The following is a 14,295-nucleotide window of genomic DNA, read 5'->3' as shown; positions in this document are numbered from 1 at the left end:
AATTGGAATGATCATTTGGCAAGGTTATAAAGATCCGGGTTAGAAATAATGTTCAGTAACCCATGCTTGTCGTAAGACGCGACTAATGGGAGTCAAGTAAATGTTTGTAATGTGAAAGGTAGATTTACAGTACCCTTGGTCCAGTTATTGCCTTAGAAAAGTTTCACATCTAGTTCAACAGTTAAAATGTCAATTCAAAAGAAAATATGATTAGAATATTAAAAAATCAACTTTTGGGTCCACATCATACTATTACTGTTATCGAATGTCAGCTTAATCAATTTATCTGTGACACCTGAAGTTTAATGCAAATTATTTGAATGTTTGTTATTGGCTCCTCCAGTTGGTGTACCCACAATGATCATTCATTAACAAACAGGTAATTAACGGGAATATGATGAAAAACGCAACATTGACTTATGAAACAGTAATTTTTGTGACAGTTCCTGTACACAGGTGGGTTTTATCTCACACCTAAGAAAGTCCATTAGAGCTTTCTGAGATTGACAAATTTCTCAAGGGAGTTTCCAATACAATACTTTGGGCCACTTCAAAATTGTATGTGTCAAAAAATTCCCTATTGACTGTTAATACCTATTTCATCCAATTGTAGAAACCCTGCTTGGTTCTATCCCATCTCGTGAGAGCCAAACAAAACTAATTAGCTAATATTCAAGGGTTGGGCAAACCCATAATGCAATATAATACCATGGTTTGTTGGCATGGAATACTGTTCTGACAGGAATGGTTTTACCATTTTGGGGCTCAGTGATGAAATGTGCTCTGTCAAACATTGAAGGGAGAGGTACCAAGAAAAGTTTGCCTGTTTGAAATTCTGTTCTACTTCATTGCTGTTAAACAAGATAGGCCAACAGCCAATGTGTTACATAAGATGTAAAATGTAAAATCAATGATCTTTAGTAGAATGTTTGGTTCAATGACAGTAGGTATTGATATTGATCTGAAGTTGAATGGCAGTGGATATTGCTTTGATCTGAAGTTGAATGTTTGGTTCAATGACAGTAGATACTGCTTTTGATCTGAAGCTGAATGTTTGGCACAATGACAGTAGATATTGCTTTTGATCTGAAGTTAAATGTTTGGTTCACTGAGAGTAGATATTGCTTTGATCTGAAGTTGAATGTTGGCACAATGACAGTAGATATTGCTTTGATCTGAAGTTGAATGTTGGCACAATGACAGTAGATATTGCTTTTGATCTGAAGTTAAATGTTTGGTTCACTGACAGTAGATATTGCTTTGATCTGAAGTTGAATGTTGGCACAATGACAGTAGATATTGCTTTGATCTGAAGTTGAATGTTTGGCACAATGACAGTAGATATTGCTTTGATCTGAAGTTAAATGTTTGGCAAAATGACAGCAGATATTGCTTTGATCTGAAGTTGAATGTTGGCACAATGACAGTAGATATTGCTTTGATCTGAAGTTAAATGTTTGGCACAATGACAGTAGATATTGCTTTTGATGTGAAGTTAAATGTTTGGTTCAATGACAGTAGATATTGCTTTGATCTGAAGTTGAATGTTGGCACAATGACAGTAGATATTGCTTTGATCTGAAGTTGAATGTTTGGCACAATGACAGCAGATATTGAAATGATCTGAAGTTGAATGTTGGCACAATGACTGTAGATATTGCTTTGATCTGAAGTTAAATGTTTGGCAAAATGACAGCAGATATTGCTTTGATCTGAAGTTGAATGTTTAGCACAATGACAGCAGATACTGCTTTTGATCTGAAGCTGAATGTTGGCACAATGACAGCAGATATTGCTTTTGATCTGAAGTTGAATGTTTAGCACAATGACAGCAGATATTGCTTTGATCTGAAGTTGAATGTTGGCACAATGACAGTAGATATTGCTTTTGATCTGAAGTTGAATGTTTGGCACAATGACAGCAGATATTGCTTTTGATCTGAAGTTGAATGTTTGGCACAATGACTGTAGATATTGCTTTTGATCTGAAGTTGAATGTTTGGCACAATGACTGTAGATATTGCTTTTGATCTGAAGTTGAATGTTTAGCACAATGACAGTAGATATTGCTTTTGATCTGAAGTTGAATGTTTAGCACAATGACAGTAGATATTGCTTTTGATCTGAAGTTGAATGTTTGGCACAATGACAGTAGATATTGCTTTTGATCTGAAGTTGAATGTTTAGCACAATGACAGTAGATATTGCTTTGATCTGAAGTTAAATGTTGGCACAATGACAGTAGATATTGCTTTTGATCTGAAGTTGAATGTTTAGCACAATGACAGTAGATATTGCTTTGATCTGAAGTTAAATGTTGGCACAATGACAGTAGATATTGCTTTCATCTGAAGTTAAATGTTGGCACAATGACAGTAGATATTGCTTTGATCTGAAGTTAAATGTTGGCACAATGACAGGAGTGTAGACTTACTTTATCCTGAATGACTTGGCTTGTTAAGAGACAGATATTTTATTGCACATGTATACCATATCCACACAGTAACAGTATGGAATAAGCTTCCTAGATGCATGAAACTGCCACAGCAAACAGTTACGGCGCCAGTGAAAATGGTGTGTCAGGTCTGTGTATAACACTGAACATTCCTGCTCATCTGTCTACCAAATATGACACTGCTGGAACCTTACAGTATCAAGTTGATATAAATTAGTTGTCAGAGAAACACTATAACCTTTCAAACACTTTCATCATCATGTTTAGATTTAATACTGTTCTTTAATGGAAATCTGAGATAAAATGCATGGTGGCTTTCAAAGTTGAAACCACTCTATTTCTCATCAAAGCTGAAAGGGTTATTACAGCCCTGGAATGACCTAACCGACCCTCAAGGGTTAAACTTTGAACCTGAGAGTCCACATCTATCGAATCGAAAATCCTTTCAGAACCATGTGAAACGTACACACGAGTGCACAACTTTTCAAGCAGAAATTCAGTAACCCCTTCCCCCTCAAAGATTTCAGACCAGCTTATCCAATTAACCAGATTACAGACAGACTTGGCAGTTTTGTAAGTTTGGCCACACGTTCCTGAATCCAGAAGGAAGTTTTTCACCGTGCTATCGACAGATGTTTTAAGGGAGTTTAGATTCGTGTGAAGTTTCCAATGTATTGGCTAACAACTTCAAGTTTTTCGATGCATGAGCATGTCTAGAGATGAAGTTTCAGTGGCTCATGTTTACAGTTTGGTGTGAAGTTGTTGGTTGAAGGGGAAAGTTATCTTAGAATCGGCAGCCTTTTGAAGCGATCGCTATAACAAGATCACAAACATTAATTAAAATAAAAAAGTAATCTTTTTCAAAGGGAAAAGCACTTAGATTGTGATAATCACATTATTCTCTTTCAATAAACTTTTCACAGAGGATGTGTATCTCTTTTGAACTGGAATTATTTTTCAGTGGTTGTGATACTTAAACGAAATGATTTGTTTTGTTTCCATTTTCAAACATGAAGTTGGTAGTGTTGTAAATCACACCAAAAAACTAATTATAAATATGACCCACTGAAGGAAACTGACATCTCTGCTGTACAATGGAAAATGGAGTTATTAAAACATTGAACACCATCATATAAAATCACGGATAATGTGAAGAACACTGGACGTAATAATACTCTGATACAGTACGTTGATAATCAGTTAGTTTATTACCATTAAATACTACTGCAGCTGCTTTTGTTATTATAAATCACAATTGATTGATGAAATTAATGTTTTAATCTGTGCAGTGAAATTGCAGAGAAATAATGTGTGCCACCCTCTGTTTTTGATAGTTTCAATTCATCTCAAATATAATTTACTCAAGTAGTCTGTTGCAGAGAATTTCTTAATTACATTGTCAGATATAGAAATCCCACATGAGATATAAACTTATTAATCAGGCAGGAAAATCTCATAAATTTTCTTGTTGACACCTAAACTAAGCCAATTTCAATGAAACTGTAAAATGTGAGAAAACTCATGTAATTTAGTTGAGATTGGAAGTTTGTCATTTGTGAACAGTGTCCAATAAAGCTCAAATACGATCCTCATGCTACTTGTAGTTTTGTTTTAGCTGTGTTTAGAAACATTTATGTGAAAAATATGAATATTTTACAACACTTTGTAGTAATTGGATCATGTTTTTGTAAAACGAATGCATAAATATTTATTTCGCTAGATTTTTCAACATTTATATTTCCATATAGTTTTATGGATTTGAAAATAAAGAACAGTGGTTGTGTTCTCATGTGGGATTACAAATCTGCCGTTATGGCCAAGTCTAGCTTACTCCTTAGTGAAATTTAATTACAGTTGACAGTTACAGAGTAACTTAATTTTATTGTTATGGTGAAAGTTAAAAAATTACCATGTGTTCACTGATGTTAAGGGGAGATAACTTATGTGACAGTTGCAAAATAAGTTTAATGAAGGATGTTGTGAATGGCATTTTTATGTTTTAATAACATGGCAGTCTCTGAAACGAAACACTCTACTTTCAAATGAGCATTTCAATCAATTGTGTAATTCTACCCAGTCTCCTTTCAATCACAAACTGATTAAATTGAAAATGAATGAATCTCCCAGATGCCATCGTTTAGAGTCTTATTAACAGCATAATGATAACGTTACACAATACAAGATTTCACAGATCATTATGTTCAGGACACCCATGGTGTTCGGGCCATTAAACACCAGTCAGTATCCTCAGATTCCCCTCATACACACCTACGAGCATACACAGCTTACAGGGTGTCGCTTGAACGAGGGAAATATTTCCCCGACATGCTGGGAAATATAATAAACATCCTGTCGCTGAATTCAGATGGGAACACTAAACAATTATGAAATGATAAGGGTACTCTCAGACTAGCTGAGAAACGATAAAACATGAAATAAATCATTATCGTGAGTTGGTTCGTTAGGGAACAATAATTGCATGTAAAGGAAATATGGCTTCCTGGACAGGTTGGTCGTGATGGTAATGGCTGTTTGATTAGTCCTAGAACAACAGTGGGCAGTGATACTGGTGATCTCAGCGCACGATTATTGCTGTTCTACGAGTTAATAGGGTGATGAGATCGAACTACTGTGGGTCAGGTAGGTGTTTGTGGCGGAAGGTCACGACCTTCAGATTGGGGATGTTAGGTTAGTTGGTGATAAATTCCTCTGTCAGCGTGAAGATAATTATTGCTTGACCATGACCAGGTAATGCTTTGTCTGACAGTATGCTGGGACAGGGCCCACATCAGTAAAGTGATCTCAGCGTGAAGATAATTATTGCTTGAGTGTGACCATGTAATGCTTTGTCTGACCGTATGCTGGCAAAGGGCCCACATCCATAAAGTGATGTTAGCGTGAAGATGATTGTTAATTCTCATACCTTGACATGGACTCCTCACAGTTGTAGTGTTGATGTTACTATATGGATCTTTGTAATATTTTCTAAATGATGTCATGATCAAGTAAGGGTTATCTTTGAGCTAAGATGATTGTTAAGAACATGTATATTTTAATGTAGACTTACAGCCTCAGCAGATGATTGATTTGTGGATTTTGTGATTTCATCCACAAAATGTGATCTTAACACAAAGATGATCACAATTTGATCACAGACTCTAACTACAAACTGTCAGTCCAGTGCACAATAAGTTCAGATGGAACTAAATAGTTGTCGGGCAGCAACAATGGCTGCTGCTTATGGATAGCCCCTGGATGATAACCACAGATCTCTGTAGATGGTCACAGACTCAAGATAACTCAAGGTGTCTGATGTTCATGACATTAACCACTGGTTTGGGTGCTGTGATAATAGTGGTGTGAATAACTCACACTTAGAACTGAGAATAGTTCAAAATGAAAACAAAAGAATTTTAGAAAAGATTTAAAAAAACTTCTTTTGTTTACAGATTAACAGATTGCACCAAATATTTAACACAGAAATTTAAGAAAAGGTATTTCCCTGACCCCTGTATTTCTTACAAAGAATAAAACATTAACCTACAATCAGGTGACAAAAAGTCACAGAACTTTGTTGTTGAAGGCCACACTCAGCAAGGTTCCTACTATGAAGGTGAGTCCAGTGGTCGATGTTCGGAGCAAGGATCCACACCGCTATCATGAAATGTACCTGACCAAGTCACAGAACTTGACCACTGAAACCATTTGTTCGTCTTTAGTGGCAGGGGCGGTGGGGTAGCCTAGTGGTTAAAGCTTTCATGCCTCACGCGAATGCCCAGGTTCTATTGCCTACATGGGGACAATGTGTGAAGCCCATTTCTGGACAGTGTCCCCTGCCGTGATATTGCTGGAATATTGCTAAAAGCAGCGTAAGAGCATACTCACTCACTCACTCAATTTTTTCCATTCCACTCCACTCACTCACTCCATTCCGCTCACTCACTCACTCACTCACTCACTCCATTCCACTCCGTTCCACTCACTCACTCACTCACTCACTCGTTGATGTTCCTGGGAACGTATTTTAGCCCAGATTTGCCATTAGTCACAGGGAGTTAAAAGTTATAGTATATTCATACCAAGTCACAACAGACAGCCCCTTATTGGCCACAGCATGAAGCTGCACAAATTCCAGTACATGTTCCTATATAAATAGTAAACATCCTGCATATTATTCCACTTAGCATTGATTTATCCCTTCTCAACTGACAACCAACCCTAACAATTTGATGCCATTCAAAATCAACCAATATTGATCAACAAATTTGTTGGTAAAATATATTGGTTATTTTTTTCCATTGTGCTATAGTAATTTTTCATTTTAGGTACTTTTAGGGTTAAGGGATGCAATATTTCCTTGCATATGAATGATTGAACAATGATGTGAAGCATTTTGTAGCCTTATGGCCTCACTCAAATCAGATGTTCAATCACAATAATGGTGGAATTATGTAATGGCAAAGAGGAAACTGGTCCAGACGTTAAATTTCAAAATGCAGTGATTCATGAATTTTGAAGGCAAAGTCCATGGAAACTCTTTTCTGTGTAAATTTTATGTTAGGAAGCGGTCATTGTGATATCTCAAAAGAACTGACGTTTTATATTGGTCTGCATAATTCAGGCAATCGGATTATTATTTCATCACTAATGGTGTGAGATTGGACTAGGACTGATGGTTTGATTTGTGTTTCTTGTCAGTGGGATAAAATACATTGTTATGTCCACAGTGGCTTAACCCGTGAAGGTCTGGGTAAGAATGAACCCATGCTTATCATAAGAGGCGACTAACGAGATCGGGTCGGCAGACTCGCTGACACATGTCATCGGTTCCCAAATGCGCAAATGCTGTTGATCATTGGATTGTCTGGTCCAGACTCGATTATTTACAGACCGCCGGCATATAGCTGGAATATTGTTAAGTGCGGCATAAAACTAAACTCACTCACTCCACAGTGGCTTACAGTGGTATGAGTGAGGGTGGGTTGGAACTCATACCCTGTTGAGCAATATTCCAGGCATAGCATATAGGTTGCTACCTAAAATAGACTTCACACATTGTAGCCATGTAGGGAATTAAAACAGATGGTTGGTTTCATTAGCCAACACATTAACCACATGGCTACCTGAATGACCTTATATGCTGAGAGATGTTTCAAAACATTGACTCTAAAAAATTAATGGGCAGTTTCTGCTATAGAATGGATTCTAATATAAATAGTACCAGTATAAATATTGTGAGTGGGACACTGATAAGCACTATTTACAAATTTACACAATTTACAACTGCACTTTCTGGTACCATTGAATCTGAAAGTGAGTAATCATATGACCGTCATGCTCTTCAGCAAAGTAGGGAATAGGAAGCATGACAGTAACAAGCAAACACAGTTACCACTGGCCTACCTTCTTTTCAATCAGATGATGTACATGTGACAGGAATATGTACTTCTTACATGTCACCATGACATTGGTAGAGAATTACTGAAATAGCCTCACAGAACCTGAATTGAACTTCCAGTGGAAGCATAGTGATAACTACTTTATCATCAATGTACACATGATCAAACCCTTTATATGCCAATCTTGTGGTTGACCAGTGAAGACAGTGTCGACAGTGCAGACACAGCCAATTAATGATGTTACTGCTGAAACGGCTGAGCATTTCTCACAGAGACCTGGTCGTAGGTTAACTTGAAAGTAGATTGGCGGATATACACAGTAGGATTCGGTCTTCTTTTGGATGAGTTCAGGTTATAGCCTGGCATTGTTGGGTTTGAATTATATTGAGGGATTGGGGGTGAGGTCAGGTAGTGGAATGGTTGGAATGGGTTGGTTGAGGTGGCGTGGCGTGGTGTGGTGGTAGTATGATGTTGTGCGATGTTGTGTTGTGTTGTGCGATGTGGTGATGTGTTGTGTTGTGTTATGTTGAGTTGTGTTGTGCAATGTTGTGTTCTATGTGATGTTGTGTTGTGTGATGTTGAATGGTGTTGTGTTGTGCAATGTTGTATGGTGTTGTGTGATGTGCTGTGCATTTCTGTGGTGTTGTGCAATGTTGTGTGGTTTTGTGTTGTGAGATGTGTGTTTTTGTGTTGTGTAACAGGGTATCAGGTGATGTAATGTCAGTAGTTGTTTCTATCAAAAGTTGTCAGGATGGTGGTTCAGATTCAAGTGAGTAATATAGCCATTGTTACAAGGATATCTGATTTAGTAGTTAATAGTATCCATACTCCAGGGGGACGTCATTGATCTGAAACTCAATTCAAAATAGAAAGGGAGAGAGACAGGGACTAATGGAGTTTGGTTAAGTTGCCCATGGGATCAGGGTGATGCTGAATACACTATACATAAGTCGGACTATTTGTCAGTGCTTGAGAGTAAGAATAAGTACAGGCGCCAATAGTTGATGGCACATTGGTGAACGAACAGGAGCCAGTGGTGGATGATTTGAGGCTAATGATCTACGTATACAAAGTATCAACATCCAGATGTGAATATTGATGAAGATTCCTGGACTTGGTTTTGATTCTATGTAAACTGGTTACAAGTGAGACATTATACACCATCCCACTGTCTGAACATCATATACACCATCCCACTGTCTGAACAACATATACACCAGCCCACTGTCTGAACATTATATACACCATCCCACTGTCTGAACATCATATACACCAGCCCACTGTCTGAACATCATATACACCATCCCACTGTCTGAACATTATATACACCATCCCACTGTCTGAACATCATTTATCATCCAAAACTGTGTTCCACAGGATATATCGCTTGTATGAGATCAAACGATATCTCCTAGGAGATATCGTTTTGACAGTAGATTTTGTACAATGCCCTGACAATGCTATGACGTCATGTACTTGATGACGTCACAATGCTATGACATCGCTGCACTGCAAGACTAATGGCAGTACCATGTTCAGAGATGTACATTTTTCATTGAAAATTAATGAAGAGTGATTTTGGATGATAAATAGAATCTCACCCTCGTGTCTTCTGATATCAAATATATCAACACTCGTTGATAAAGTAAAAATATCCTCGGCAAGCCTCGGATATTTGTAACTTTATCAACTCGTGTTGATATAATTGATATCAGAAGACACTTGGGTGAGATTCTCTATATACACCAGCCCACTGTCTGAACATCATATACACCAGCCCACTGTCTGAACATCATATACACCATCCAACTGTCTGAACATCATATACACAATCCAACTGTCTGAACATCATATACACCATCCAACTGTCTGAACATCATATACACCATCCAACTGTCTGAACATCATATACACCATCCACAATGTCTGAACATCATATACCATCCACAGTCTGAACATCATATACACCTTCCTACAATCTGAACATCATATACACCTTCCTACAATCTGAACATCATATACACCTTCCTACAATCTGAACATCATATACACCTTCCTACAATCTGAACATCATATACACCCTCCTACAATCTGAACATCATATACACCTTCCTACAATCTGAACATCATATACACCTTCCTACAATCTGAACATCATATACACCCCCTACAATCTGAACATCATAATCTGAACATCATATACACCCTCCTACATCATATACACCCTCCTACAATCTGAACATCATATACACCCTCCTACAATCTGAACATCATATACACCCTCCTACAATCTGAACATCATATACACCCTCCTACAATCTGAACATTATATACACCCTCCTACAATCTGAACATCATATACACCCTCCTACAATCTGAACATTATAAACACAATCCTACTATGTGAACATCATATACATCATCCACACTGTCTGAACATGATCACTTACACCATCCACACTGTTTGAACATGGCTACAAAATGACCACCTTGTCAGTGGATGTGTGGATGAAGGTGAGTCCCTAGGGGCTGATTACTCCCCTGATTGGTACCAGCAAGTAAACGAAGGATCTGTCACTGTAGGCCATGCAGGCTGCTGGAGTTGGTGATGCAGATGGACATATCGGTTTGATTATTGTCAACCGCTGTCTGGTGTTTCCTTGAGGAGCAGTGTGTGTCAAATGGGTGGTACAGTCACCTCATCTCAGTGTTGTCTGGCGTTGACATTTTCCATTAACAAGCAATCGATTCCAACTGACCAGGCTCAAAGGCTATCACATTAAAGGGACAAGTTGGGAACGAGAGGTCTTCGAGTTGCTGGACTAAAACACTGATGGGTCCATGGATTAATAGAGTCTAACATTGGGCTTCAACTGCAGCTCAGCTTCAAGCATGTTGTCTTCCTGTTGGGGAAACATCAGACAAGAGGCATGAGAAAACAAAATTATGTCACGGCACGTTTCTTCCACTAAGTGTAGCATAGAATATGCATATGTATTCATATCTGTAGCATACACCACATGCATGTGTATATGCGTATACTAAATCAGTCATTTAAATGCATACATGGAACAAGATGAGTATATTTTAAATGATCAAATCACTAGCTTTCATTTGTTTCCCCATAGTTGTCAGGGGTCAGAGGCAAGGAAAGTTAACTCTGCCCAGGAAGTTTTGATCAGACAATATACTTGATATTCATTGAGCTAATATTAAGCTGGGTTTATCCATAGTCAATGCCAACATGTATTGATCAGTCTGCCTGAACAGGGTTCGTTCTAAATGACCCACACGAAACACAGAAACAATTTTCTAAACTCGTCATTGCCTTGGGCAGTATCTCTGCATGTGAATATAAAACTTGATTCAAAAATTGTCTTATTTAATATTGACATTCCTCATTTTTATAATAATTTCATTAGTTTCTGAGTACAATTTTCTCTGAGAGGATTTATAATCAAATTCAAGGACATTATGCTTTTGAAGGTGGAATCTGAAAGTCTTTCATGCAAATAAATATGAGGATATATTGAAAGATTGTGTTTTGGGATACATGTCCGAAACACCAGAACATAACACCTGAGTACCACCTAATCAGATTCTGACTGTACTGCTCAATGGCCAGAATAGAATGTGGGCTTGTTGCTCTGGATTTGACCAGGATTTATATGTCTCTTGTTGACTTCAATGACATTTTGATGATGTTCTGTATAGGTCATACTTTAGAAACCTTTTGTTACCTACGAAGGGTATTTGTGTTCCATTATCATTGTTTATAACATTTATGTAAAAGGATTGTTTTGAGGTTATTTTTGTTTGTTTCAATAATCCCTGTGGTTCAGTCGGTGAGTGAGTTTAGTTTTACACTGCACTCAGCAATATTCCAGCTATATGGCAGCGGTCTGTACATAATCAAGTCTGGACCAGACAATCCAGTGATCAACATCATGAGCATCAATCTAGGCAAATAGGATACTATGACATGTGGGTCAATCAAGTCAGTGAGCCTGACCACCCGATCCCGTTTGTCACCTCTTACACCGTGGTTCAGACATGAAAAGATTGACAAGATCAGTTCTGATATTTTGCTACATGTACTATGAGAAATGATTTCGTCATCAATGTTTCCACAACGTGTTTGATTGATTACAGTCAGAATATCTATTCTGGGATCTCCAGTTTCTTCAGCACATTAAAATTTAACTTTATTACAAAGACAAATAGCTCTACTTAATCTGAACATATATTGATATGGATGATTGTGTTTTCTTTCACCCACCAAATTAATTAATAAAAATCACTACACTTCTGACATTTACATAGTCTGTACTATTTGCAAGGAATAGTAATCATCCTAGCTCTTCAAATTATATTTTTAATATTTTGCAAATATAATTTTTTATAATTTTCATATAATAAACAGACTATAAATGTTAAAAAAACAAAATTACTGTTGCTAGATTTAGAGGTTGTTGTTTTGGAGTTAGTATCTTTTTATTCAAACTGTGCTGGAGTTTGTGACGTCTTATTTCAGGAGCAATTTTGATTTTTTGCCCAATCAAAGTGTTTTATCATGTGTTAGTGATTTGATTTATGAAGTGCTCCCTTGAGGGAAGATGAAAGGAATTTGATGCCTTAATTGAGTTAATTAGTCAAATCTAATCAGCGTCACGTTTAATGAAGGAGACGAAAAGAAACCCTCTTTGCCAACATTTATTTGAAACAAAGAGTTGGGATTATTGTAGAACCTAGGATTCACATGTGAGAAGTGAAAGTTGGTAAAGAAATACATGTATTCCAGTTGTTGGCATGGTTTAGATTCTGTATTTGTATCTTACAGTTAGTTTTGTTTGGAGATGTAATGAATGTGTTGTACTGACAGGAAGAGAGGTGGGAAGGCTAAGAGGGATGAGTGAGTGACAATGAGAAGGATGGACAGAAGTAGTCATAGTGGAAGTGAGTGAGTGAGTGAGTTTTAGTTTTAGCAATATTCCAGTAATATCATGACTGGGGACACCAGAAATGGGCTTCACATATTGTACCCATGTGGGGACTCGAACCCAGATCTTCCGTGTGATGAGCGGACGCATTAACCACTATGCCACCCCACCGCCCCCAGTTACAGTGAAAGGCAAGTAGTGAGTGAGAAATGAAGGGAACAACTGGATGAAGAAGAAAAGACAGGGTGAGTGAGTGAGTGTGCAAGTAATGACTGGTCAAAAGTGGGATTGAGGATGGACATAGTGAGTAAGGAGGAGAGGACAGAAGGCAACCATTGAGTGAGTGAGTGAGTGAGTGAGTGAGTGAGTGAGAGATACTAACTGCACTCATTCCAGAGAATAACAATCTCATGACTCACCAAGCGACCATCATTGAGGTATTTAAAGAAACAATCATGTTGCTCCAATCTGAGAGTATGTCAGAGTGATGTCATCTTGGTGCTGGGATTGCTATGTTGAATGGTTCCCTGAACATTGGCTTGTCATGTGTCTGTCACACTGGGGTCGGATACAGAAGTGTGAATTAAGGATATATGAATCATTTAGTTAGCAGACACGAATATCTGGGACGTATTTCAGATCTGCGATATGTCCTCACACCTCGGTGATTCCTTGAAAATAGCCACTGACATTTGACATTTAAATTCCAAACTGCCCTTTATCAGCAGAACTTTTTTTCCCCATACATTCTGAAGGTCCAATCTTCACTTTGCATAAAGCCGTTATCTGCGCTTGTTAAGCTTTCATCAGTGTGAGCTCCACACAAATTATCAATTCCTCCAGCTTTTCAACATGGGTTGACGGTGCTGATTGGAATTTTGACAAGAGCCCTTCGAGACCGACGTGTAATCTACATCGAGCAATCGCGTCTTTGTCGAGCCCCATCCTTCGATCACCACTTAGTCGCTACAATTGATCGATCGACGTAACGTGGACGACCTCAGATTACTGATTAGCGGCCATTGTTGTGAGAGCAGGGCAGTCCATTTACAAGTACGATATTGTCAGTTTTGATTCTCATGGATTATAATAGGATAATGGTGACCACAAAGGAATGAGTTGCTGCTTGCGGCTAAGTCCATCTTCGACAGATGCTCAGTGTCTCCGAGTTCATACACCCGATACTCTGTCAACAAATTCTGAGCTCAAATTTGCAATTGTTCCCAGATTAGACGATTATTGCGCAGGTCCAATGGCCAACAACCAGGGCAAATGACTATGCATGTTAATTACGAAATGAAACTGACTCTTATTTCTGCAATCAGCATTTAGCAGCTTATCAAGTTGATGTCACTTTGTAATTGTTTAGGGGCCAATCTTGACCATTTTATTACTCGCCATAATTTTTTTATTTCAAAATAATGAAAACTTAATTAATCAATTCAGTGTCTTTGTTACAGATTCATTGTTTGACTTTGGAGAAGGAGATTTTTGGAGTGTA

General features: G+C 37.9%; 1 protein-coding gene across 1 annotated transcript in view; it reads left to right on the top strand.

Annotated features, from left to right (window-relative positions):
- Nucleotides 1–14,295, top strand: part of LOC124276672 (inactive polypeptide N-acetylgalactosaminyltransferase-like protein 5) — a 107,241-nt gene that overhangs the window by 14,770 nt on the left and 78,176 nt on the right. The gene's annotated exons all lie outside the window — the stretch shown is intronic.

Source organism: Haliotis rubra, unplaced genomic scaffold (assembly GCF_003918875.1).
Source record: "Haliotis rubra isolate DU_JTF1 unplaced genomic scaffold, ASM391887v1 Scf211, whole genome shotgun sequence".
NCBI lineage: Eukaryota > Metazoa > Mollusca > Gastropoda > Lepetellida > Haliotidae > Haliotis > Haliotis rubra.
Note: the sequence above shows the minus strand (reverse complement) of the source record. Positions and strands in the feature narration are given on the sequence as shown.